The 24,621-nt window shown below is 46.0% G+C and overlaps 1 protein-coding gene and 1 long non-coding RNA gene across 2 annotated transcripts in view; one reads left to right on the forward strand and one right to left on the reverse strand.

The window, feature by feature from the left end:
• The window catches only part of LOC132904956 (uncharacterized), a 181,158-nt gene that overhangs the window by 109,559 nt on the left and 46,978 nt on the right, over positions 1-24,621 (forward strand). The gene's annotated exons all lie outside the window — the stretch shown is intronic.
• The window catches only part of LOC132904946 (histone-lysine N-methyltransferase MECOM-like), a 56,455-nt gene that overhangs the window by 28,930 nt on the left and 2,904 nt on the right, over positions 1-24,621 (reverse strand). The gene's annotated exons all lie outside the window — the stretch shown is intronic.

Consider the following 24,621-nt stretch of genomic DNA (forward strand, 5'->3'; position numbering starts at 1 on the left):
AGCTCGTGAAAGGAAATTCCGTTACTCCGTTTCACGTCGTCCGACGTTTCGGCTGTGTAAAAAGTCCGATGTCAGTTATTCTTTCGTGTCGTTCCATCAGCGAGCGGCGTTCAAATTGCAACGATTTAAATTCGCCGAGCGCCAGGGAAACGGTTGCAAGAACGAATGGCGGTGCAAAAAGATGTCGAAACAAATCTTCATTTCCCGCGAAAATTGGCGGAGAAGGAAAGTCGTGGAGGCGATATGAGTGCGTTCCACAGGCAGGAAGACATGTGTCGCGTGCAGTTATATCATTCTTTATGGCTGGCTATGCCGGAACCCTTCGCTCATTCAACGCGAACGTCGTTCGCGCAATATTTGGCCGGGAGCCTTGATTTACACCGGCATAAAAATGTCCTGCTCCCCCCTCCCGCTATCCTACGACATGGATATCACCTTCTTCGCCTACCTTCGAGCCTTGTTCGTGAATTTTCACGCCCTTTACATATACTGGTCCGTGATAAACGCGACCACGAACGCAAAAGCGAATCGAACGTGTAATTTGCTGTACGTCTATAAAATTTCATTCCGTTTCATATTTTTATTCGTGAAATCGAGTAATTAGTTCGATCGATAGTAACCAACGTAATTTGTCCAGGATCCATGCACTAGATTTATTCTCTACTTGTGCGCGCACCGAGGGAGAAAAGGGTGATCGATTCAAAGACGTTGGACGCGGGACGTCGTCTTTGTCGATGATGGCGACGGCGAAGGGGTAATAAATAACGGGAGTATCAAAGGGTTATCAGATCTAAGCAGAGCTTCTAGGTCTAGCGCAACTTCTGACACGTAGAGTGACGATGCCGTAATGTCGGTGGCAAAGTGTGCGCATGTGGGGTGAGTCCGTAGGGCAAAAGGCGGAAGGGGGGAGGGGGAGGCGCGCGAAGCTATTAAACTGACAGAAACACTTGCCACCCCCTCCTCTGACCCAGCCACCCCCTCAACCTCCGACTCTATGCCATCCCTTACTCGGAAGCCCTTCGTCCCTTACTGCAACACCGGAGTTATTAATATTTTTCACACCCCCAAAAATTGTCTCCTGTGTGCCCGGCGAACCGACAACTTTCGCTGTATCGGAGAAGCAATTTTACAGGCGTGTCACCGCCTGTCGCTGTCAAAACGACTACGACAAGATACACGGCAAGTCTCGACCCCGTTATTGTTGCCCGTGATCGTTCGTGATTATCGACAAACTACGAAATTCCTTTCCGAGTTTAATTACCGATTCTCCAAGAGAATATTATTATTTTACAAAGTTACGAGACGCGTTCGATTCGACGTGGATTCGACGGAAAAAAAAACGTAAAGCAGCCAGCGCGAGTACATCGTTACGCGTCTCGACAAGGCTTATTATGCCGATATAAATCAGATAGACGAAGTTCGAGTGGCACGACGAGGAGACTCTCGAGATCGGATCGTGGTGTGTTTGAATCGAGAAAGGACGAACACTTCTTGTCAGCCGAATTCGTCGACCGTTAACGGTCGACGAAGAAAGAGAAGCAACTAATGCAGAGAAAAAAAGAGAGGGAGAGAGAGAGAGCAATTTTCATCGAGGACGAAATAAGAAAGAAGTCAGCGCTGGATGAGATCAAACAATCGGCTACTGCTCGAGTGGCCTTCCAAGAGCCCGCGTAGTCGACTTCTTGATCTACCCCAAAGCGATTCGCGCGTCTCTCGACAAAGACGCGAGAGAGCGAAAGAAAGCGCGAGGAGGCAGAGGCAGAGACGAGGACGGGGACAGAATGAAATAATTCGAGCGGGATACGCGAGCGCTAAGGTGAAAAGGATCGAAAAGGATCGAAAAGGATCGAGAGACGTGCGTGTCCGTGAATGGCTTGTTGCGTACCCTTAGCAACGGAGCACGTATGTCCGTGAGTACCCGAAATAGCGATTGGTGAATCTACGTCGGCTGGAGTCGCTTCAACGGTCGTGCCGAGAGTCTATAATTTGTGTTCGAGTCGAGTTGGTTCTCCGCGTTGTGTACGCACACGCCTTGACTGCCTTTCGAACGCGCTGCCCTCTAATGTGCCATTGAGAGCCACGTTATGTGGCATAAGTAGTCGAGCAGAAGAAAGAAACGAGAGAGGAGAGGAAAGGAGAGAACGAACTCTCTATGAAGCTCAGGAGCACCGCCCTCCTGCCTCGAGGAACTTGAGACGCGATTGTTGTGCGCCGCGTGCACACCGTGTACCAGAAGCATTGTCCCTCGTTAGAGGCCACCGGAAGTCACCGGAAGACGATCAACTGACGGAAGACCCTCTACCTTCCAACTCCTCCTGCCGACGCCCTTCTTTTCGACAGACTTTGCAGCTTGTCTTTGCTCTCCCCCCGCGGAGACGTTCCGTTTATTACGACTTAACGATTTTTCATCGCGTGCGTCGTCGTGTTAAGGATACCCAACGACTTCGTACGGTTCGATGACTCGATTCACGAAATTTCTCATTTTGAATGTGATTTATATTTTTGCTTGGTACAGCAAGACGTAAGAAGCTACGATACTTAACTAGTTCGTCGAACCTTTAATTCGGTACCCGTTAAAAACGCGTTGTACGTAAGCATACGCTAACGCGGTACGATTCTCCTAATAGAGATCCGGGTTACGGGGTCAAGATCGACGAAACGTAGCAGAAGATCCAGATGTGGACGATAGAATTGTGGCACGCGAGCGACCGGAACAAGCTGAAGTAGGGAAAATCCGGTATACGTTGGGGCCTTCTCGTGCGCGTGCAACACCCTCGTTTCTTCGCCTCTGTACGGCCACGGTTCCTTTTTAGCCATCTCCTTAAACGGAACTATGCCTGCCTTTTTAACGCAACTAGCGAAAGAACGATCGCAATGTCTGAACCGGATCGTAGTTTCCCGTCATGCGTTCGACGACTATTACGTATTTACAATTTTATAAAGGCAACGATCCTATGGGCGAGTGCATTGTACTAATATAATCTCGCGCAAAAGTAACAAAATTATCGCTACAGGCGCGCGATTGTTATCGACAAATAACGTTCCGGCCTGGTCAAAATTCAGTGGCGAATTAAACGTTGGGCGTGCACAATTCGTCGATGAACTGCGATTAATTTAGGAAGGTTTGTGCATCAAGTTTACATCATGAGGTCGAACAACGAGCCGGAGTCGAACGGGTAGGTACGTCGTAAAGCGTGAACCGCGCAACGCGGAGAGGGGTGGACACAGTATATTCCGTACAATCGACAGGCGGTGGGAAACAGGGAGAAAGAGACAGGAGAGAAAGCAATAGCGGGAATCAACAGCGATATTCGCGTAATATCAACGCAACAAAGTGCAAGCTTATTGGAAAACGCGTAGCGCGTACAGGGACGGGAAGGTAGGACAGTGTGCAAATATTGATGCATTAACAATGCAGGCTAATTATGTTTTGGTACGAGCATGGCTTTCCCGTCGACGATGGTGTGGCGACGACGATAGCGGAGGACGGTGGTGGTAGCTGAAGTTTGCAGTGCCCACCAACCCGACCGTTTCGCCATTGTGATCCGGACTTCAGTATACAGCCTCCGGGCGGTTCACAGGCGCAACCCGCCGTTAAATTAATTTTATCTCGTGTCCGATATTAATTTTGTATACACGGTTACCACGATCAGTCTACCTCTTGACTCGCTACCCTTTGATTTTACTGCGTCCCCCGTTTTCCTGATCGTACAACTCGAGTTTCTCGTAGAAAAGTCAGCAAAACCGTTTGCAACTTCTTGCCCTTTTTAAAGAAAGTACTACACAATATGTCTAGTATTATCCTTGCGACGTTAAAATAACGACCGGTTTGTCAAATACAAAAGCACAGCCGATTGCGGCTCGAGGCGAGCGGAATGGTAATCGGGACGATTAGATTCTAATTAGATTCGCATGGTTCGAGCTCCGGGCTGTTTAAACGAGGCACACGTCCTCAACGAATTCTCGACGAGCTCTTCTCGCTTAGAGAGGAGAAGATCGAAGGGCAAAACCCCTACGGATATCAGCCCTTAGCGGGAGCAAGCTGCGCAAGGGTAAAACTCGTCCGAAGGAAGGGGAACAGATGTTTTTGAGCGCGAGCCAACATCATAATCTATGTTTCGCAACATCGTAATTAAGGAAAAATAGATGTTCCTCCTCTCCACTTCTTCTTCTAATCTTCGTGCATCAATTTCGATATCTTAAGCATTAGTACCTTTCACGTTCGAGTATAAATGTTAAAGATAATGTGAGACCTAGCATTCTTTTGAAGTAAGATACGCGATGTAGCGATTAACGGTTGACAAGTTGCCCGAATAAAATCATCGGTTACTTCGATCGCGATCGTTACGCCGATATGATAAGCCGTGGAAGGTAACGAAGCTTAAAAACTTATCATGACACGGCCGTTCTATTTCGAAGCCGAATAGATTACAGCTCGATTCAATTTTCGCATGGCTATCCGCGAGAGCTCTTCGATGGCGATAAATCGTTGAAAGAATCGAATCTTCGTGCTCGAATCTCACGCCTGGCTCGTAAACAAAGCCAACAATGCCAACTGACCGTCCCTTTCGTGATCGTTGCCGCATTCACGTATCTCTTACGTTGGGCCGTTTCCAGCCGTAGAATCGTACCGTACCAGATAAAGTGGATTTAAAAGTTTAAATCCTCGGTCACCAGCGACCCAGTAGCTTGCCTTTTCCACGGACGGAAAGAGAAAAATGGCACGACTTACGGAGGGTGGCCACTCTCCTCCAGATAGATACAATCTAACTGTTTACACCCTCGTTTACAGAAACCGTGCTGCCGAATGGAAATACGAGAGAGCCAAGCGTGGCCCACACACCGCATGACGAACACGCGGATCGTCTTCCCCTCTATTTTCGAGAGAGAAAGATAGATAGAGAGAGAGATGACAATCGTAAATACGTGATCCTCGCAATCACGACTTTCGTTTGATTTTTATCGGTGTTTACCATGACTACCATTATTTATCGGGCGTCATTGTCATTGAATCGTTAACCGAAAACAAATGTATCTGGGATCTGCCGCAATTTACGAAGAATTTGGTTCGCGTCGCATCAAGCGACAACGATAACGAACGAGTTTATAATCCATGGAAGCGTTAAGGCGATTACCTTTTTCCTGTATTTCGGTGATAACGCGACAGAAAAACAAAGCAATCGTAATCGTAAATTGTCTCCGACGGAGGATTTTCGGTCCGTCTATTATTTTCTACGGGAATATGAAGACGCGTTCGAGGCCGATCGATAATTTCTTTATCCGGCCGATCGGCAATATCCGACAGTCGCATTCGCAATCTAGCAGATAAGAGCTCAGATATCTCTTGGCAGTCGTCGTTCCATCACGTGCGAATAGACTACCTCTGGCTCTATTCACGGTGCCTGGAAGAATAGCCCCGTGATTCTATTCAGAGAAAAGAGAAAAAGGAGCGAGCGAGAGAGACGGATAGAGAGAGACGACGAAACGCGCGGAGAGCTCTACGGTATCGGTACAAGAGAAATAAAACGGGGGTAAGGGAATCTAAAAGAGGGGCATTCAGCCATCTGGGAATCGAATATCTTCGATCTAAAGGCATCTTTCCATCGAAATATCCGCAATTGTGGAAGAGTAATCGATGGACAGTCGGATACGTGAGTTTCTCGGGGAACTCGTCGTGACGCACCCTTTGGTACCATCCGAGGGGGCACCGGTGAAAGGGCGCGGAACGACTAAGACATTTTCCTGCCTTGCGAGATCGCGCCTCCGGTGCACTCGTTTTGTCCTATGAAAATTGTTTATAGAGTCGAACCACGCGAGGGGATGGTGAGAACCGTGAAGTTTGACGACCGAGGGTGAAGCAAGCGCCGCGGTGACACGCATCGAAATGTAATTGAACTTTTATAAAGACACGTTGGCATTCAAAAGTTTGACTATTTGAAAACTTGCAGATTTTAAACAACATATATCTTCTAATCAGATTCGAGCGAACTTTTGGATATAAACCGTTCTCTTTTTAGAGCAGTGCTAGTACAAGGAACCTTTACGCTCTACTGTTACGTAGACTTTACGTACCTACGAACTATAACTCTTGCGAAAACGGTATAGGGTACTCGACAACAGGGTCGAAAAGTCAAGTCACCCTTTTCAGATTTTTGTCAAGCACAAAAAGTGGAAAAGGCAAAAAATCAACGAGGGGGCTCCTCTCTGTTCTTTTTTTCATTCTCAAGATTCGTGCTTCTCGTAACAGCTACTCGTCAAGTATTGTCTGCGGTTAACCCGTCGCCGACTTCCCCGAAAAATTTCGATTATAAAAGTTGCGGCACAATCGCGAGCAATTTGGTTCGAGGCGTGAGAAATCGTCTTCTCGTTCGATGATTCGTAGCCAATAACGGGGAATCTATAACTCATCCGTAATTGTTCACCGGGGAAGAAACGAGCTCTTCCTTCCATCCTTCTAATTCGATTTTGATCGCGTCGACACTCGATGCTCCACCGAAGGAAGAACAACCGAGTCGATAAATAACTGATGCGAATCGAACTGGCGCGAATAAAAAATTCGCCACCCACGTGCCGGAAGCGCGAGGAGATTCAATTTCGTCGCCGATTCGAAACGAACGCTCATCAAATACGAATTCCAAGGCGTTGCCAGTCTAGGGGTTGCGAGTCCCTGGATACCAAGAACGTCTCCAAGCCGCGATAACTTTTATTAAAAATATTCCTCGCGTACTCCTGGAAATCTAACCCCTGGTGCTGTTGTACATAGAAAGCCTATGACTAGTTTTCGACCAAACGAATAACCGTTGAATAATATGCGATGCTGACGTTGTGCATCGAAAAACAGTATCCGTAACAAGCCGGTAGAAAATATTTGTTAAAGCTTATCCGGCAGCCAGACGCTGTCCTATGGAAATTCAACTTCGATCGTGAATTTGAATTCAGTCAGTGGTGGACGGTTTGAAATGGTACTGCGTGCGTCAGACATCAAACGCCTGGCTTGGCCCTTTGATCAAGCTCTGTCATTCAGATGACTCTTGTCGACCATGGCCGATCAGCATAGTGGCACAGGCGTTAAAAAATTGATTATTGTGTCATGGGCACCGCGCGAATACCTATTGACGCTTTTCGCGCATGCACGGTAGCGTCGATTGACACGGATCATTTTTTCATCGAAGCCACGACAACCGGCGATGGATTCGTTCGATATAGCCAACGGTCGAATTGCACGCGAAATCCCGATACGGTTCCTCGGAATGTCTTTGACAGGAGAACTCGAGATCTCCCATAGGGGGGTAGGTAACTTTCAATCCCTTCTACTCCTCCGAATGTCCCGCGATCATTAACATTCATCGTTCGGGAACGTGGACGAAGCCACAGAGCTCTCTCAGAAATTGAAGCGGCGAGCAACGAAGTCGACGGTGGTCTCGGAGTTTCATCGGACTTTCCTCCGCTCCCTCGCAACTTTCTTTTCAGCGGCCAAAGTTTTGACTGTTGGTCAGAGAGCGGCGATACCGAAGTTCGATTACGTCGACGCCACGTACTCCCCCGAGACTCAAGGAGACTTCCGATTAAGCGACCAAAGATGGCAATGACGTCTCGACGTGGACGATTAATCGTTTCCAACCTTGCCTGTGCCCGTGTAATATCTGTATATGTATATATATATATATATCATATATATATATACACACACATAGATAGATATATATATATATATATAGAGAGAGAGATGGAATATCGCGAACGTGTACCTGGATATAACGATGCCAATGTCCGATACCCACTGCTCAGCGAAATGGCTTACATAGCGAAGCACTCAGAGAGGGTTTCTCGTTTTTGTTCGGCACTAGGCTAGGACAACACGATATAAACAGATGTCTGGTTTTTGCTACATTTTCGACGTTACCCTATTGCTTGGTATACCGCATTACAGAGTTTTAACGAACTTCGTATCTCGTGAATATGAAGAGATGTTGGCGAGCGGTTATTTACAGTCTTTATCGTCGTATTAATTCGTTTGCTCTACTAAATGTTAATTGCAATCTAGAACGCGTTTAGACGAGAATCGTAAAAAACCGACGTGAAATTTCGAGGAGGAGGAGAGTAATGGCGCAGCGGCGGCGATCGGTACTACTCGCGATTTCGAAAATCGAGCCACGCCGCGTTAAAACATCCCTCGGCTCTCATCCTAATGGGGACCCGTCTCTAAGGGCACTTGAGGGTGTGTAATTGCTAGAATCCACGGCCCTGCTACCACGCCGCATTTACGCGTTATGCGGGGTGCGTGTTGGCTACGGATCGACCACCTACTGGGTGTCTCGTAAATTTCGGCCCGCGCCGACTTGCACGATTTAGATTACAAAAATTTAGATTGTAACTTCTGTTAAAGAATCTCTAGATTTTCTGGTAAAACAATGTCGTTGAAATTCAACGAAATCGATGTACGCAATCGATAGACTTTAAAACGATATGTTTCAACGTATCTAGAAAAATTGGATAAAAAATGCAGCGACGCATATTCCAAGAGACACGGAATAAGGATCGACAGAGTTAAAGAATATTATATCGACAACCCTGTCGAGACGGGGGCAGCTCTCGTCGCGAGGAGAAGATTGGAGGGGTTAAACGACGAGCCACTAGAAAACAATCCCTCGGTCGCATTTGCGGATGCTCTTTTCTTCCATTCTCTTTCCTCTCGTCGGTGTTTTTCGCTCATTTTGTCTCTTTCTCTCGTTCGCCCTATCCAACTACCTCCCTCCCTGCCTCTCACTCACGCACACGCATTCGTCGAGCTCGACAGATGGCTCGGCCGCGTTTTTGTTTCAAGGCTCGCGCCAACAATCGTCGCATTACCGGAACAAAACGACTCGACGATCGGCCCTTTGAAAAAAAGAAAAGCTGCGAGAGGCTCGAGTAGCGCTGTTGGGGGAGGAAAGGGATCATGGTGGTTCAGGAAGTCCTGATCGACCATATCATCTCGTTAGAAACAGGCACCACATGTCCAAACAGAGAGACAGAGAGAAGGAGGAACGGAATTATTACGTAGCCAGGCCAGAGACAATGATTCGATTGGTCGAACACGCGGCCACGAATAATAATATTCGTACCGCTCCGAGTGTACTTGTACACGATGCCTGTTGCAAGTGCAACGAGCCGACTGGACCACGGCGATCGATTGTCTTTACGACGGGTGTAATCGTTGCCGATTGTTCTGTCACCAATGGACGCATATGCTCCGTTTACGATTTCGTTTCGTGCCTGAGATTCTCAAGGACAGCGATACGCATCTACTACGCGGCCAAGTGTCTATATTATCGACCAGAGAAAAGCCACGTTTGTAAATTTCACGGGAAATTCGTCGAAGAAAGTCCTCTTTTGGATAAATAATTAACGATTATCAGTTCTCACTCATCGAAGGCCACTAATTTTCCCCGAGACGACTTTTACGATAAACAGAGTATCGAACGACACCGTTCAAATCTGTCACGTTTCAAACTTTATTACGTACGTTTGTATACTCGAGACTTTTAGAGTAAATCATCCACTCGTACGTATTATCGGACAATTGAGAAGCAATTATTTTTACGATCATTTCCATCAAAGTTCTTTCTACGGATGGCCCCTGGGCTAGAGCTCGCTGGCGCGCGCGCAAACTCCAACTCTTTACGAGCTTCTTTCTCCTTAAACAAACATAGATAAAGCTGTGCGCGAGCCTATACAAAACATCGCCCACCCATCGTGCTCTCGTTTCTTCCTCGGCAAATACGAGTCGTTCCGTTTTCGATTCACGTAACCGGAGTCGTTCGTTTCTCTCGATGGGTAGAAGTCGAAAAACGCATTAGCGATGCACGTGACGCTGCAGTTGGGACACGAAACTACGCCGCGGTGACAAACTCCCATGCGTCAACCGTACATACGAGTTCCCATCGACTTACAATTCATACGTATGCGTGTGCAGACACGGGACGATGTCGCAGTCGCGCACACCGCCACGGCTGCGAGCGTCGATCGACACAGGTCACAGCTATGGAATCTCCCCTCTAATGGATTTCACTCATTTTTCTCCCCCGACAGCCCCGCGACCGACATCAACCCCTACGACATCTCGAACGCCTTTAAGGTTTTATTCATTCGTTCGTCTCGAGCCGAAGATGGCGATGGTCGTAACCGCGTCGTTCGGACATTTCACGTTTCCTATATCGTGCGATATATTTATCAAACTGTTATTTTTAATCAGTTACTAAATTTTACGGTTCTCGGATAACATAAAGGAAACGATTACGAACGATCGTACAATTCGTCTACAATTGTCTTCTTGCGCGATTATCCGCGATAACGAGCAACCGTAACGATAAAAATGAAAATGCAAATCTTCGCGTGACACGGAAATTCGATGTTTGATCATTTTTATTCGCTTGGATCGCGGTTATAGTAAAAATACAATCGCCGGTTTGTGAAATACTGTTTGATAATTCTCCAAAACCGAGCATCCTCGCAATTAGCAAACTCGGTTCGTTAGTTTCTAAATCGATCACGAGTTGGCTAATCTTATCGTATCCGATAGACGGGTGGTTCTATCTGCGCGATCGGGATATGTCTTAACAAACCCAAAATAAACGTTTGATGCGACGGATAACGCAGACAGTCGAAGATTAGTACATATATATATAAAATCGAAAGACACCTGATTTTCCATATCCCCGATTCCGTATCAATGGAACGATCTATTGGGATTTATTTCAACGACGTTGACTGCGCGAAAATCTATACTTATATAGATTACCGCTGGATTTGAAAATTTTCACCAATCGGAGCGTCGTTCGATAACTCATGCGACTAACAAACGAGTTACTACATGGAACAGGAAAACGTTCGTTATCCCTTCAGAAAATTAATTACTTTCCATGGCTTTACTTTTCTGCGGCGTTTTTACTACGCGAACACGAGTCGAAACAGACATACCTACTGGAATAAAAGTTTCAATCGTGTTGAAAGGGCTTGTGGAATGCGACGCGACGAATTAAGTGGAAAGCAGACCGTCGAATAGACGGCTGAAAAGAATGTAGGGCATCGTGCTGAGACCTAATCGGCGATCATCTAGTGTGGCGATTATCGGCATAATTCTTCCTCCTATTATCAAGATGCCCATGGAGGACTTTTTTTTTCTTTCCACGTCGAAACGCAGTGAAAGCATGCGAGTAGCTTTCACAGATTGCGTGCCGCGGCCTGTTCTCTTCCTGGCAAGGACGACTCGAGCCAACTAGAAGGCAGAGAGTGAAAAAAAAAAAGCGAGCAAGGCGAGAAGGAGGAACGATAGAGGGTGAGAGTCGATAAGGCAAATGGCCACTTGGTAAAGTTCGCCGAACAAGAAACGACACAAATTACAGCTCTGCTTCTTTCTATCTCTTCCACTCTCTGCATCTCTCCACTGCTCGGTTTTCTTCTTCTTCTCTTCCCCTTCTTTCGTAATCCTAACCGTAACTCTCTTTTTCTCTTCTCTTTTTTCTTTCTTCTACACTCTAACGGCGGAAATCACGTTTTCAAACGCGGAATAGCGGTCGCGATTAAGCTCGAAAATCGTACTAAAATCATTCTCGAAATATCTTCTTGACACTTCTTTTCCGTGGCAATGAAATTATAGGAATATCTTGTTCGAGTATCTTACAACGATAAATATATTTGAAATCGGAAGACATTTATCGATAGATCGCTACTTACGAATACCCTCGAATATCATGTTGAAAGACAATGATCATCGGCCAAGTAAAAGTTGAAAGGTTCGTACTTGAAGTTTGGACACTTTGTTAGAGGCACACTTAGAATCAGGTGTGTCCGGTAGAAAAGATACAGCAACGACATGCATAGCGCCCAAGTATTTACTGAGGAATCAGCCGAAAATGTTTTCGCTGGAAATCGAATGGAGGTGACGACACGTTCGCGTTATCTGATTCTATCTGTTCGGCCACCCTTTGTCATTATCATGTCGGAACAACACACGACGAAATTGACATAAGTACTCCATCCGCTGTTCACTCGAAAATTCATCGAATGACGCTTACCTGGATGATCGATAACACCCGTTGTACGGCGTTACGTCACTCACGCGTGTGTCATAGATTAGCCGAAAAAAGAATTCTTGTGTAACGACTGATTTACCGGTGTTATAGCATTTTTCTATCGTTCATAAAGAATTCTATCGTCTATAGGAAAGAAGAAATTCGAAATAAAATTTATTCGAAGCGGCATGGTCGTCCGAGAGATGTTTAACTAGTTGCGACGGTTGCGATAAAGTTTACCGGAGAAGAATCTGGACCCGGAAGATAAATCGTATCGCGGTGACGTGGTCGTAACCGCAAGTTGCTATGACACCGAGAACGTATGGTAATGGCAACTAATGAGCGAGATACGATAGCGAGACGAATGTGTCAGTAGCTCGCAGTGCAATTAGACTTGTGTACAATGTAGCTTGATGCATGATCGAAAAATTATCGACGCTTAATCTCTGAATCACAATCGGAGATATCGTTTGTTGATGCGCAGTTAACCGATACTTTTCATACGAAGTTGTATCGATACACAAAACTCAAAGTTACAAGCCTCGAAGACAGACCATATCGAGAGAGTTTGTTGATCAAGGTCCAACGATTGAATGTCACCTGCCGCTAAAGTAAAGCAATCGTAACAATGTAATCGTGTCTTGTATTAAAGTACAGTATAGTCACAGGAAGTGTTCATATTTTGAAAAGGTTAAAGCAAACACGGTTGAATGATAATCCAGGCCGGTTCGTAGTTAAATGAATCGCTTCAAAGAGAACCTCTAATCCTTGGACCACCTGTGCAGCGTGGGATAGTCGGATTCCTCGTATGATGTTCTTGAATGTGTCACGAGGGCTCCAGCAGCCTAAACAACTCAACGAGATAAAGAAGCACCGGCTTGTACTCTGAGAAGCCTTCGGAGATACTCGTAGCCCTTGTATGCACTGTGCCAGATAAAATTGAAGAGGCCACAGTCGATGACATCCGGGATCTTGGTGGACATCGGTCCGGTTTCCTGATTACTCCCCCGATGACGCGCATTGTCTGGAGATATCGTGTGGCTTCCTGTTACTCGTCGAGTGCAATTTCGTCGAGTTCTCTTCTTTCTCCAACTCCGTTTCATTCGAATGGTTTCCTTTTCTGGCCGGTAACCGCACGTCGCCAACGTGATCAATTCGATGGAAGCGGTTTACATTTTAAACGATTATAGCAGAATTAATGTGTAATCGTAAGATAAAAAATCTCGTCGTTCTCAGATAGACAGACTTCCGCCTTCGCGGAGATAGGAAAATTTAGTCGTCGCCACCGACGATGCAGTGGAAAATATTTTGGGGCAAACGCCAAGTATCGTGGCGAACGCAACTGTCTGGTGATTGAGTCACGTTCATGGTCGTAGTATCGCTCGATGATTTATGCGAAGGACTCGCAGGACTCCTGGTGATGCTGGCCGCGCAGTTGTGCGGCAGGCAGGCGTGAAATGAAGCTTCGAATTTGAGAGGTCGTGGTGCTCGACTCTTCGGTGACACAGTAGCTCGGCGGGCCAGTGAATTTCCGAGTTCTTTATGGAGCAACCTGAGACTGCAGAGACGAACGTAGTCCGAGAGGACGTCCATCAAAGGGTTCCAAATAATTACCGCCTCCGGGTCGCGCAGCTCCGAAAAGCGGCCTACGAGTCGCCGAAAGGAGCGCAACATCTCCACGAGACGGTGATAAGTCAGGGGAACGTATATTTTTTTCTTCGTCACTGAAAAAAAGCCTCCTTTCTTGACGCGGCTATATATCAGATCCTAAGTCAATAACATCGACCAATAAAATACTCGTTTGTAAAAGGGAAACCGAAACGATCGGTTTTATTAACCTCACGATCGGTAATGCTTTTGGAAAATGGTAAACAAGATAAACGAACGTTTAGAAAGAAAAAAAGAAGAAAAAGTATCCGATATACATTTCGATGTACGCGTCTTGCTTTCCTTCTCTTTCCCCCCGTCTCGACTCTAAGGGGTCGTTTTTCGTAAAACACCGCTATACGGATCGATCGTGTTAACGAGAACAAGCAGGACACAGAGAACGTTCGGATATCTCTGCAGGAACTTTGTAGCTTCTTCGAGTTCCAAAGTGTTTGATCGATGGATCCTCGAGCCTCGGACCGGAAATTATGCGTCAGCCTATCGTCCGCGCCGGAAGTGACGGCACGGCGCCACACCGATCACGCCACTATCTGCCGTTTTGCTGATTGCATTTTCTTTCGTGCGCCGGGAAAACTTCCGGCGTGTTTGTTTTTCGCACGGTCAGCCATCGTCGAAGGACTGGTGACAATTTCCTTAGTACGCGACGGAAATCTCCAGCTCTCGCCTCTAGAGTTGAGAAACGTTTACAAAGTAGACAATAAAAGACGCCACTCGAGTTTGTTCGTTGAGCGTTTAACGATATTCTTTTATCTTCCGTTTCTACAAATATTCGATTCATCAAAATAATTCGACGATAGATGCGAAAACTTGAAGATTTCGAAAGTCGAATTGTAGTGAAATGCGTCGCGTGCCGTTAAGACACGCGAGTTTTAGCTGCATTCATATTCTAATAACGACATTGTGAGCGAGGTCAGATGTTGGTAACCATATGCCATTGTATTCGATCTTTCAGGTTATCGTAACTAGTCGCGTGTACCTTCAAGAAGGGGGATCCGCCTACGAGAGATCAGCAGGGGACCTGAAGAAGTCTTCCTCAACGAAGAAACTGGATATCCTGGGGTCCCGGCGAAAAATAACCGTTGGTATATAGCGACTGATTTTACAAAAAATCCATTTAAGAAGAAAATGTTCTAACGTACGATCCTTCCATTTTATCGTTTTACAATCTCTGTTGATTAGTAAAACAGAAGAAACGGATTATAAGGAAAAGCGAATTTTTGAAAAAATAAATGAAATTTATGTCGATAACTATCATACACAACGTACGTATTATTTTCATCGCGGTACAATCTTTCATCCTTCGTCGGCTGTCGATAGTAGAACGCAATTAAAGTCGACTCGTTTCCTGAAATGAGCTTCAAATTCCAGAGCCCGGTAGCTCATCAACATTTCAATTTCCGTCGACGAGCATTTCGATGAGACAGCTCGTAAATAGTCGGCACAATTTCGGCGGAAAGTACAATTTAAGGGTGAAGCGAAGGTAGATATAAACGCGAACGGGGTGAAACGAGTTTGCTCGAGGCAGCAGAAGACATGGGGAAAGAAATCGCGCTTCGAAGTTCGAAGGGTGGGCGGAATCTCGGTAACTGGACAGGAACGAACTTTCGGATTAGGACGAAATAACTGGAATTACGGGCAATCCGCGAGCTTCGAAGGACCGATAAATCAAGGGTGGAAGCACGAGCATCCGGTTGCTCGTGCCATTGGCCCGGTACACGCAACAGAGAGCTGCTCGCGTCGCTTCGGCCAATAACGCTTGCCTGACGAAATGTTGGAACGATCGAATTGGAAAAATTTCTCAGATGCTTTTCGGAAAAATTCCACTGCCCGAAGAATATCCAATTTCTCACGTATTCTCTCATCGAAAAAAATTATGCAACTTACACAACGTTCATAAGAAAGTAACCAATTATATTGACTTTCAAGCGGAATTAGTTCGTCGACTTTCTACAAACCAATTTATGCAATCTTTGCCGATTCCCGGTATCGAGAGGCATTTACCACTATTCCGGAAGCGCATGTTTCTCATAAACAATGGCCCACAGCCAACAATGGAGGCAGCTAGATTGGCATGGTCTAACCGTAAATTACGATCGGGATCTAAGTCTGAAAATGCTCGGCGCAACGACGCTATCTACGATCGTGAACGAAGGACGACGAAAAGGAGAAAGAAGAGAAAAAATCAGCAGAGAATCTGAAACGCCCAACGGAGGGTAGATATGTTCCGTTGCATCTGTCGTCACGCCCTTTCCCGTCCGTATACGTATGTATTCGCGAATATACTTGTGTGAGTACTCGCGTGCGCACATACGTGCGAAGTCACATGTCGACCGGTCGTATGGAGATGTATAAGCAGCATCGAGGGATGTTTTTCAGTTTGGGGTCGCGGGAGAAGGGCCTAAATGTTTTATTACTTAATCATAACGTTCGGGGGCGGGTTGTCGGAGAATCTGGTGGGGATAGAACGAATAGAACATAATGCGCTGGACGGGGTGAGATCGGATGGAATTATTCCGCGACCCAATTATTCATACGTGTCGAATGGGCTGCGGAGGATAAGACTTAGGTCCTTACAGAAGAATAAATCACGGAGATATCGCGTGGGATAAGAGGAAAATGTGACACGAACCAGACAAGCTTCGTTCGTTAGCCACGCTGCTCAACAATAGAGAAAAATGTATACCGTTGTTTCTTTCTTTCTTTGTGTACCGTTGAATAATTCCTGTTACATTGAACCTACATTTATTGCGAAATTAAATCAAAATAATATTCTGTTAAAAAAGTCAATGACATATTTATTGCTTCTAGATAAAATATAAATAGTAAATACACAGAAGGAAAGCAGTGACTGTGTTATAAAATATCATCGTCTAAAATGTTCATGGTTGAAGCCGTAAAAGTTTATATCGTAATATATATTATTTTGCCACGAATTGGTTCTTTATTTTTTAAATACTACTTTTCTTTATAATACTGGAGAACGCAAGTCGCGAATTATAGGTCGTGATTTTCGCGACAGATACGTCCGTGGCCTGTTTCCGAAAAGCATATTTCTCGCCTCTGAAAAGCGCGAACAACTCAATTAGCCGGATGAAGAGGTGACTCGTGTTGTTGCCGTTTTGCGACGTAAAGTAGGGAAGCCAGGAAGAGCAGGCGAGACAGAGGGATGATAAAACGGGCGAAAGATTGAATGCGCATTGACGCGAGAACCACCGTGACAAAGGGGCTGAGGCATCCCTGCTTATTGTCGCTCGCACCGCGTGAGATTCCGCGCGTGTATGCGTGCCCGGACGCGTGTGTCTGCGTGCAGGAAAGTACACTATATAACTACATTAGGGGTCGCAACCTTTCCCCCGTAGCACGCGCCAGCTGGCTCATTGTTAAATTACGGCCCCACCGATATCTGTTTGTCAACGGCGTAGAATCACGATCGTAAAAATTTATTAACTCCTTTTTGTCCTCTCCTAAGCGATAACATGACACGAGCCTGTCCATTAACGTTTGCGATTGCTTTAACTCTGATCTTATCATAATTTAACACAAACTATTTGGACGATACCAAGTTACCAGTTTCGCTATATCGAAAAGATAGAAGCTGGTTGGGCCAAGTAACGTTAAATACAGTCAATGAATAAGAAAATTTCCGAAGTGGTCCACGCCAATGAAAGGATCATCCTCTAATATATTTACACGGGGTGGAGACAGCGCCGGGAGAGAGATGTCTATGGGGGGGAGATTTGTCACCCTGTATATGGAACGATACGTGTCGTACACGGACCACGTTTGTATCACCATTGTCATCCGAGCTGAAAGATTAAGCTAATTTCACACATGTCCGCCCGCTTCGCGCCATTCACTTACAGTCACGCTTGACAGTTGACAGTGTCGCGTGACATAATATGAAACTATGTTCGCCTGATGAATGACTATATCAAAAGAAGACGTTCAAATGACAACCATTATTCTTCGGGCAAATTAATACAACATTTGTTACACCGAGCAAACATACGCGAGAGTTCGACGTTCCTTGCACGTTCATTTTTCACTACCTCGAGGATTCGTGGAATATCCAACTTCGTTTCACTTTCAGGAAGCAGCTAACGATGCTCAGATAAAATCAAAAAACGTCGACCGGACAGTTGTCCGTGGAAGATGGCAACATCTGCTCGGATGTGCCGCTCGATTAGTTAGGTTCTGTCCGGCTGATCGGTTGAACACGCGCGAGACACGGCTACTTGCTTCTGCGAGAAGATCCCGCCCACATCCTTCGGGGTTTACGATTACGTAATGTTCTACATGTGTCCTATGAGGACGTCCACACGTGTCCGTTTCGAGTCACATATTTTTTTCTTCGTTTCCACCCTATATTAGTTCATCTCACTCTACAAAAAAAAAGATATTACGGAAGATCTTGACAAGCTTGTTTTCCATTCTTCGATATTATGAACCTGAAGAAATCAACGACTTGCAATTGTCGAGGCTCGCTCCTACTACTCCTTGTATTTCAATATTGTCCAAACACAGTGTAAAATATGTTTGAAGATGTAAAGATTAAGAGAAAGAAAGTGAAGCATGTAGAGCCGTGTAATCTGGCGATGGAGCTCTGGCTCACGGTGCTTTCTTCATTCCCACGCGACCTACGACCTCTACGAATCCTTCGTAACGTCCCATCACGGTTTCGAACAAGTGGCAAAAAAAAAAAAAGAGAAAGAAAGAGGTGTTGGTACGAGGATTTTCGAGACCATCGTTGTGTCCTGGCAAGAGTGTCATTTGACACAGTCCTAAACCTGATTCGCGCCACAAGCTGATCCTCGCTCTTCTTCTCCGTGTCCTTTCCTTCCTTGTTCTTTCTTCCCTCCTACCCTCGTCTGTCTCTTGCGAACTGCCAGTTTTTGTCTCGTAGTGCCCGTTCCCAAGCAGAGAACAAACGAGAGAACCATGTATACATGGATGGACTTACGTAATTGTGTGCCCACGCAAGAATCCAGAAGCACGCGTGTAGGTAAATACTTGTGACGCGTACAAATACCATGCACGAGCGACCTGGTGTACATAAATAAACTTCCATGTACTGGCATTGACGTATTTCGTCGTACAGGTACACATACACCCACGGTTTCAAACGGGCACACGTACGTTCAGGGGTTGAAACGAGTTTGTGCGAAAATACACGGTCTGCCGATGTGTTGGGTTATACGGAGATGTGTGCGAACACGCACGAAGTCTGTGAGCGAAACTGCGAGAGGCGGGTGATCACGATTCCCAGAGCGGAATTCAATTGAAAGAGCGGTCCGCGAATCTCTCGTAAAGATAAGCAGACCACCATTCAAGGAAGAATAGAAACGTGGCGTAGAAAGACATTCGAAGCCGAAAGACATCTCCAAGTCCACCGAGAAGATAATGAACTCCCTTTTGTATAAGTTACTCGATAGAGTGGACTCTTTCTCAGGGGCAATGTTCTTGTTCACAAGAAACTGATCTTCCGCGTGAACGTGTTTAATAAAACGATTGATTTCTAGATATCGTGAAATCTTTCGATACAAAATTGTCCAACGGGAAATGATCAAAATCGTGATTTTCTCTCGGTTAGACAACAGTTCTTGCACACTGCGTGTCGTAACGATGAACCTAGACGCTTTTCATTGAAATAAATATGTATTTCGTTTCGAAGGGAATTCTGAACGAAGCCTGTACTGATACCAAATTGAATTCCACTGCGCATACGTATCCACCTTGCCAGAGGAGCATTAGCCTCGTGCACGTACCTCTGGGAGGACAAAATAGACGCAACAGTCGTACGTGCCTTGAAATGGCAACATGTTTCTCGGTATACGTGTTTATTCTTTCCTCTGTCACTATACGCTGGTTTAAATATTGCGAGGTATACTCCTGTGGGTGGTTAGAAGATCGACGAAAGCGAGGGGAGACGCGTGAATTGGCAGAAAAAGAGACGAGAAGAATTTTCGAGCATGGCATTTCGTTTTAGAGGTTTTTCCGTGTCATCTCGTTCCCGTGAGATCATCGAGGGGTAATAAACCACATACTTGAGATTGTACTACATTGCGGTAGAAGTGGCACTAAGAAACCAGAGAGAGAGAGAGAGAGAGAGGGAGGGAGAGAGAGAGAGGTGCCATTAAGATACGAAAAAAATACGCTATTGGTACAGAGCACAAGAAAGGATCGTTTATTAATCGAATACGAACGTATCGATTTTAAAAGCAAAAGGCTGTCAATCTCGAAAAACTGCGTAACATCATCCTCGCGCGCGTAAATTTTCAAGCATCGTAAAAGCCGAAGTGTCTGGCGTCGTGATACACAAACAGCGGGATACAGCCACAACTATTGTATTGACTGTGACCAGGGAATGATCGTAAAATCGTGTGGTTATCGATAAATCTTTCGAAGCTGTCTAAACAAGATCTACGATCGACCGGGCGACCACTTCTTTTTCCAGGTGGAATAAGAGCGATCGGGGCACGAGGTGTTCCTGGCTCGACAAGGACAACCGGGGATAAGCGTTTCTCTTTAACCGCGAGCGAGCGGTAATTTAATCGCCTGCCTCGCAGTCATTACGATCCAAGCTGGTTTATGCAAAATTATGCGTCGGTCCTGCTCCAATGAAAATTCACATACCTACGCACACGTCATGCATTTCGTAGCCGATGCGGTACAACGTGGTGCAGCAACAACGTGGCAGCGCGCTAATGCGATAGACGTGCTGGAGGGTAGGGGGTGGTGGTCGTGCGCGATGTGTCGTGTGTCGTGTGTAAGAGGTTTTCCTCCTTCGACGTTGTCGCAACGTCGCCGACTAGAAGTGGCAGCGCGAGGGAGACGAAGACGGAGGCGTAGAACACGGAAAGCAGAAGGAAAAGGAAGGTAACGAGGGGAGTATCGGGAGGAAGAAAGATAGAAGAACCGAGAAGGGAAGGAAGGAAAAGGGTAGAAGGAGAGAGAAGGAAAAAAAGGAAATCTGTAGAGCTAATTCGCGTGCGAGATAACGCGGTGCCCGAGTAAGGTTGTGTGTGCTATCGTTGAAATGGTCTCCGTCGAGTCACGGAGGGGGTTGGTCAGGGCAGGGAAAGGCCACTGTCGACTTATGCCAGGGGGTGGTAAGATGATCTTATCGCGTCCTCTCTCCCTCTCCCTGTCCTTCCTCCTTCATTTTTTCCGCCACTACCTTTCACTCCCCTTCTTTCATCTTGCTCCTTCTTTCACCCCTTTCTCCTTCCTTCTCGCTAACTACTTTTATCCCCTCCTACCCCTGATGACAATATCGCGTGGCCACTGAGATAACCGGTCGTGTCATTCCTACATCGACTACCTACTTCTCAGTCCAACTAACACCGAGCAGGTTCTTCGTGTGACCGGTGTACTCTCCTCGGTAGGGACACTTTTGCGTTGCACGAGAGCCGAGTACATGGTCGAAAGCCGATTGTCATCAGGAAAATCTTACGCTTACGCTGGACACCAAGGAAATGAGAATGGAAGTTATTATGTTACGGAACAGGGGGAGGCGCTTGACGTTATCGAGAATTCGATTCCCTTTAATACTAGATTCATTAGACTGTTATCTGATGGAAGACTAGGGCCCACGTTGTTAAAGTTATCTGCGAGCGAAAAGAATGTTACGTCTAAATTACACCACATTCGTGGTACCCGCGAATTATACTCCCATGTTTTACATTTTATATCGAGAGAACTGTTAATGCATTTTTACCAACCGCGTATCTATATTTTGCCATTTATCTCCACGACGACTTTCATAAGAATATTCACCCTCGAATCTTACGCGATCAGTAGCGGGACGAATTTATGCTATCGGTTACTAATTTTCCTACGAGTCATAGGAGGCGTCAGATCGATTATAATCCTAGAATTCTGGCCCAGTTCAATGGAAGCCAAGATTGTGAACTGACCAGCGAAAAGTGATGGTAACGTTGACGGGAGTAAAGCGTTGGTGGTAGTGGAATGACGTTGCGGGAAATGAGTCTCGTAAAACAATGCTAGACACGCGAACACTTCGAGAAAGTGGCCCGAGTTCACCCTTCCAGCAATCGTGAACTCGCTTCTGAATGTACGTTCATATCATCTCGGCCAAGTGTCCTCGACATTAATTAATGTCCTATCGATTTATCTTCGTGATTCTCGCGTTGCATGTCCCCGGTTGGTGCATGCATTTCAAAGTTATAAATGCCGCCGGCCAACTAAAAACTTTTCTTTCCACGCACAAAATGCATTCGATCTTTACGCGAACATTGGATAAAATCAACGTTATTCGCCGTGACAGCGAAGAGTTAAAAAAATCGTGCGAAACCGAGAAGAGCGAACGTTCGTTACGGCAGAAGACAAGAACGACGAGGATAGCTCTTAATGTATGAAAGTTCATGCACGAACACGCGTGCTCATCCGTTACGGTATTCTACTCTTTCTGGCTTCGCGTACGTACGCCTCCGCGAACGCTCGTTTCGCCTTGGTTCTCTTCACGCGTGTGAATGCCATACCGAGAACCGTCGAAATAAAGGAAGATTTTTTTAGTTTCAATATCTCCGTCGCAAATACGACAGATGACAGTCGCCAGTATTATCGCCTCTTATATAATAATTGTGTAACGATCTTTGGTAGAATATTCAATTAACTCACCGAGCATCAAGCGAACGAAAAAGCATCGGCATATAAATAACCGAGCGGTCGTCGTTATCTATCAGTACCATCGTCGTGTACTAGCTTTTCTTTCTTACAATACGTCGATACTTACGTCCTACGCTTCAAAAGTATTTTGTCTAACGCGTGAAGTCGTGGAACATCTTCCTTTACGTCACTTTCCGCGAATCTAACAGAGAAATAGAAGGAGGGGGAAAAATGGAGATAATAGTAAAAGAGTATAACAGATCGAATAAAATCCTTCGAATAAAGTTTTCACGTGCATGGATAGAAACAAGAACAGTGTATTCGACACGGCTCCTTTTCAGGCGGGTTCGAAATATCGAGGCGAATAAATGTTGACTTTAGCTCGCTCTAGTACTCAGGCAATCGCGTAGCTCGCCGGTACGACACGTCAGTCGTATTCAGGCGCTGCGCGAGTACCTGTCTACCGCGCGATTCGATGCAGAAGCCCGGCAGTCGATTCGCAAATCGAGAATTCGCGCACTCTTCGTGATTTTTCTACTCATTGAACGTCGACCAATGGTGAACGAGGTAACGAGAACGCGTGAAACACGGCGGATTGGCAAAAGTTGGCGCGGGATTATGAGTAAGAAACGGATATTTATCAGGAAAACGATCGTTGTGGTGGAAAGGAATCCTGATAGCGGCGGTACGGCACGATGGATGCCTAATTAGATGATTAATCGTTCAATAGCCAGCTCCGGCAACAATGGCACGCTTATCGCTCGATCGTGCTTTTGGATGGCAACATACGGTGCCCTGAAGCCTAAATTACACACCTACACGGAGGACGAATTTTGTTGGTCGCGAGCCTAACCACGATGGAAAAATTGTCAGATTTGTCGATCAATAATATTTACGCGGATCGTGATGGCTACGTTATACCGTAGATTGACGTTCTAGCCGAAGCGTAGGGCACGAGGAAATTCAGTACGGAAACAATTCTACCTTGAACGACCAATTATCGGTATTATCGCTAGTGGAAACGTGGCTCGATGCAGAGGGATCTAGTCGCTTTCGATGCGTTTGTCCGTCGCGGCTGATTGGCCGTGTTTGTTTCACCCCGGCCTGTTTGCATTCCACCGGAAACGGCAAACAAATGACAAACAGCGGCCTTATCGTTAATTGGCGAAGGCGAGAGCCGGAAAGAAAAGAGTCAAGGAAGACTTGCGGAATTATTGCCGAGCGTTGTTAGGAGGAGGGAGCAGAGGCTGGAAGAAAAGGGTGAAGAGGAAAACCGAAGAAGGAGCAGAGACGATTGTTCGTGCTTTCTGTTATCGGATTTGCATGGCCGCGTGCAGTTATTCGAGAGGGTATTGTTGGTATTTTAATTCATACAGCTCGAATCGATCACGTCCAGTCGTCCAATAACCGTGCAGTACTTTTCCGAACCTATGACGTCATGACGGATTAGGATCCTACGATTTCATTATCACTACCTTCTACCTCTTCGTCTATCCTTTCGCGACGATTTCTTCCACCGTCCCGTAAGGGCTCGTTGCTCGATCGCTGGGCAGCACGATCGTGACTAATTAACTTATAACGGTCGATACCTCGGTCGCACGAAGTGATCATTTCATTAGTCGACAAGCCGGCATCGTTAGGAAAAATTCAAACTGCTTGGAATTGTTCGCGTGACTCTCAAACGTATTATGCATATGTTGTATTTGTATGCAAAACGTAGGTACGTGACAGAAATTTATTGGAATACTGTGTCACCGGTGAAACGTAATGCTTAAGTATCCTTAAATCCATCCCTCGCGAGACTTTTCCGTTCTTGACGGAGCAGCTGAACGATAACAGAAACGACAGGAAATTTTCGTCAGCGTACCGAGATATAGCGAGCGACCTTATTATTCTCCACGTAGGTCGAGCGAATCGAGAAGGAAGACGTTTTTAATTGGGACTGTCCGGGGTTGGAAGCACACTGTACGAGGTACAAGAAGAAGAAGAAGAAGAAGAGGTGGGATCGGAGGTAGCAGGAGTCTCCCGCAAGACGAGAATGGACTGACCTACCTTAGGATCATCCGATCTATTCAGGCTTTTTATTCAATCGTGCTCTCTCAGGATGCGAGACAAAAGCACCGATGAAACAGAACCTCTCCCCCACGCTGCCTACCTCATTCCACGGCACTCTGTACGTATGTTTCGTTGGCTTTGTCTCCTCTCGGATACGACTTCCGGTGCCGCGGCTAGACTCAACCCTCAATGGGATGATGCGCCTTTGAAACGGGTG

The sequence above is a fragment of the Bombus pascuorum genome, chromosome 3, assembly GCF_905332965.1.
Source record: "Bombus pascuorum chromosome 3, iyBomPasc1.1, whole genome shotgun sequence".
Taxonomy (NCBI): domain Eukaryota; kingdom Metazoa; phylum Arthropoda; class Insecta; order Hymenoptera; family Apidae; genus Bombus; species Bombus pascuorum.